The following is a 4,148-nucleotide window of genomic DNA, read 5'->3' on the forward strand; positions in this document are numbered from 1 at the left end:
TCCACAGTTAGATCATGAAATGCTAACTCACCCACCCCTCAGGGTGCTGTATGCATAGGCAACAAGATTGTTTCCATGGATTCTCACACTGGTATTAACAGGGAAGCACTGGAGTGGGAAGTAGGAGATGAGGTCATTTGGGTTGTTCCTGCATGAAGCTGAAAAGAGCCCACCTAGAATTTGTTGCTACAGCAGTGGCTAGAATAAGAGACAGTGAGGGATATAAGATCTAAAATGGTACATATGAAGTGTTAGATACAGTCCAAAAGAGGCAGATAAAATATGTAATTCTGTCTTACAATTTACCAGCTCTCAAAATAATGAATTAGTTCCACTGAATCTGCAAGGTAACCAATTAGGGCTTTTGGGTTTTTTTTTAAGTATTCGAATGACTCATATACACACATATATATATGATATATATATCATATATCATATGATATGTATCCTGTATCATATGATATGTATATCACATATATATATGATATATCTCAATTCATTGCAGTCATTTTTGTTATTAATGTTCAAATTTATCCCACTTTGGCCAGTGGGTACTTCTATAAGTTGGCTTCTTATTTGATTTCATGTGAATCTATTAGTTTTTGATAGCTTCCTTGCTTTCTGAATTGACAAGATACTCCCAGTCTTATTTTGGGTACTTCTTGCCTTTAATATAAATAACTCACTTCTCCAAATAGGTCTAGTTTCTTTCAAAGAAAAATGGTATTTAGAGACCACAATGTGGAATCTAAGAGTGCTTAATCCTGCCAGATTGGTCACTCACTGTTCAGTGAACATTTTGAACAACAGACCTTGAGAAAAACTTAAGAAAAGTATAAATTCTAAATGACAATTTCAGTTCAAATTTAATATTGCTTAGCTTTGATTTTATATTTATCTTTTATATTAAAATAAGATTTGTAAGAACATTAACATAAATTATTGCTAACATTATGATTACTAAAAAGCAGTTTATGTTTTGTTTTTTAGCATTCTCTTCATCCTTAAGGTATATTCCTAAGGCATCTAGAACCAAACAATTGTGTTTTAAAGTTACCTGACATAATTTCCCTTTATATGGTTAAGCCACCAACTTGATAACTGTATTCATTTGTTGCATTTTGCTTTTTAAACATTTAATTTTTCATAATCATAAAAATTTACGGCATCCCAGTCAAATCTACAAAACAAGATATAGTCAGAGAAGTTTAGCTTCTATCCTTGTACTTTCCAACTTGCTCCATCTCTCCCAAATTTAATAATTTATCTTTCCACTTAGAAAATACACAAATGTATGTGTTCCTGCTTTCTTAGATTAACAGCAAGACACCATATTCACCTTTACTCATCTTGCCAGCACTGTGTTCCTGACAAACTACTGTTCATCTTTTAAAAACTGTCCTGTCCTGTAGATGCAATCTAGTCACTTGAAATAACTTGTTGATAGGTACTCCCCAAAGTCTAAAGGGTAAAGAATCCGCCAGCAAAGCGGGAGACCTGGGTTCCATCCCGGGATTGGGAAGATCCTCTGGAGGAGGGCATGGCAACCCACTCCTTTATTCTTGTCTGGAGAATCCTCATGGACAGAGGAGCCTGGCCAGCTAGAGAAAACGAGGTCTTAAAGTCAGACAGGACTGAGCACGCGCGCGCACACACATACACAGTCTAAACGAAATGAACTTGAGTTTTACTTATTCCATTACTTCCGGCAAAGGTTTGTGTAAGGGAGGAGGGAAGGGGAGCTTGCCAATCGTAAGCAAATCTGTCTTAACTGAATGAAGGTATGATCTTCCCATGAATATTTTTTGTGTGTGTGGTAAAATACACATAAAAAATTGACCGTTTAAACCATTAAGTTGTGCAACCAGCATTTTTCAGAGTTCCAAATTGAAACTCTTCACCCATTAAACAAGTCCCCAAAACCATCCCAGGACCTTTAACAAGACTAAATGAAGACGCACCTGCTCGCCAGTTGCAGGCTTGGGCACTAGGAGGATTCTGCCTTCCCATCTGAGCAGGGATTCCAGCGGAGACCAAGCTAGATCTCGGTTAACGCTCACGCCCTCACCTATTGTCCCAGCGGGAGGAACCGGTATTTCCGGATTGGGGCCTCAGACCCAGTGATCCCGGCTAAGAGTGAGGTTGGTGGAGGAGGGGAACGGAAGCTGATCATAAAAGTTAACTTTCCATCAAAATAATTAACCTGTTTTCCCATCCCCCTCCCAACAAAAACAAAGATCCACCCCCACCCCCCAACCCGCCGCCTCCAGCAAAAGTCGCCAATTGAACACCCACAATGGCCCCCAACCATCGTCCGGTGGTTTTTGAAAAAGTAGAAACGCTGACCAGTTCCTTGCCCACACCCAGGGAGAGGATCAAAAAGCCGAATCAGGTCAAGAATAAAGAAAGCAGCACAGCGAATTCCACTCGCCCTTGGGCGGGAAGAAAGCTCAGCGGTAGTTTTGCAGAGAAGAAAAAAGCCAGACCAGTGAGCGCGCGGGCTGGAGTGACCAGGCAGGCAGTCCCTGCGGCCGTAGCCCCTACCCCACCGCTGGGTGGCGTGTGTGAACCTCGCCCCCGGCTCGGTCCTTCCAGATACCCCAAGGTAAAGCTGCAAGAAACTGCGTTTCTCTGCCCCGGCTCGCACGCTTGGCACCCTTGGGGGCTCGAAGGAGACAGGCGACAGCCTCTGGCCACCCGAGTCCCCTCCGGGCCGCCGCTCTCTCCGGTCGCCCAACCCCCCTGCCCCCACCCTGGATTTTTTTTTTTTTTTCCTTTCTCCCAAACCTCCAAACAGGAAATAGCTTGAGTCACAATAATACACGGGAGCGGCGGCCGAGGCCACTCGCACCCGCCCATTCCCCGGGCCGCCTCCAGTACTCCGGCTCCGCCAGGCGCCGCCGGCGAAGCGCGGGGAGCGCAGGGGACATCGGCCCAGCCGCCGGCGTAGTGTCGAAGGCGCCCAAGCGCCGGCCAGATCCGCCTTCACTCTGACCCCGACCGCGCCAGCTTCGGCCGCCACCGGCTTCCAGGCTAGTACCCTCCTCCCTCTCCCTTCCGACCACCGAGCGCCCGCGGGCGTCCCGGCACGGCCCTCCGCGAGGCTGGAGGAGAGCCGCCCCCAGCGCCGCAGCCGCGCTCCGGCAGCGCCGGGACACCTTGCTCGGGTCTCGACTTCGGCTGGGGAGGGCTTTGCGGGGTTCTGGGGGGTGCTCTCTGGATTCATCGTGAGGGAGGAGGTGTGGGGTGGGTAGCGGGAGAAAACGCGAGCTGATGTCAGCCCACGTCCCTGTTGATTCGGAGTATACTTTCTTGGACAGTAATTTTTTTCTCCCTTTTCTGGGGATGCTTAACCGACTTTTGCCTCCCCGATTCCTCCAAGGGATGACAGTCACAGGGTTCTCCTGCGCAGTCGTCTAGAAGGGGCGGCTACAGGTGCCTGCGACCCACTTTCTTTCTCCTACCTGGCCTGGAGTTCTCTCCTCAAGGGACGGGAAATGTTTCACTTTCTGTTGAGCTTCTCTTTAACCAGATTAAAAGGGCCTCTCAGTTTGTGTTGGAGAGGTCAACACTCGCAGCGTCCGGAGGAGGCTTTATGCAGGCCGAGGGAGGCGAGGGCTAGTTGAGAGCAGGTGCGGGCTGCCTGCGCAATCACCGCCGCACACCTGAGAGCCCGGGAGATGCTCGTTAGCCCGCGCAGCCCGGGAGCCCCGAGCTCCCACCTCCGCAGGATTTTAGAGAATTGTTTTTCCCCACTTTCTGATGCATTTGTAAGGGAGGGGCCGAGTTCGTCAATGTGCTGCGCGTTGTCAGTCTTCAAGGGCTACATTGCAAGGTTCTTCTATAGGGATCTCGGTCAAAATTGAGTTGGACATCTTTGTGTTGGAGAAAGGCCACTGAATTCCAGGCATTCTTCGAGGTTGAGAAGGGTGTTTTCAAGACTGTTCTGAAGTCGGCTTGAGGGCTTTCTGCGAAACTACCGCTCTGTCAGCTCTCCTTATCGCCTGTGGCTGCTTTCTAGTCCCGGGGGTGGGTGCGTTTTCTTCGTACTCTGTGTGCAGTGAGACCTTCCCTCCTGGTTTCTAAGAAGGTTGTGAACAACCCTCCGCGTTTCTCGGTGAGAGGACCGTGGTTCTAGAGCGGTTGGA

Source organism: Bos javanicus, chromosome 8 (assembly GCF_032452875.1).
Source record: "Bos javanicus breed banteng chromosome 8, ARS-OSU_banteng_1.0, whole genome shotgun sequence".
Taxonomy (NCBI): Eukaryota; Metazoa; Chordata; class Mammalia; order Artiodactyla; family Bovidae; genus Bos; species Bos javanicus.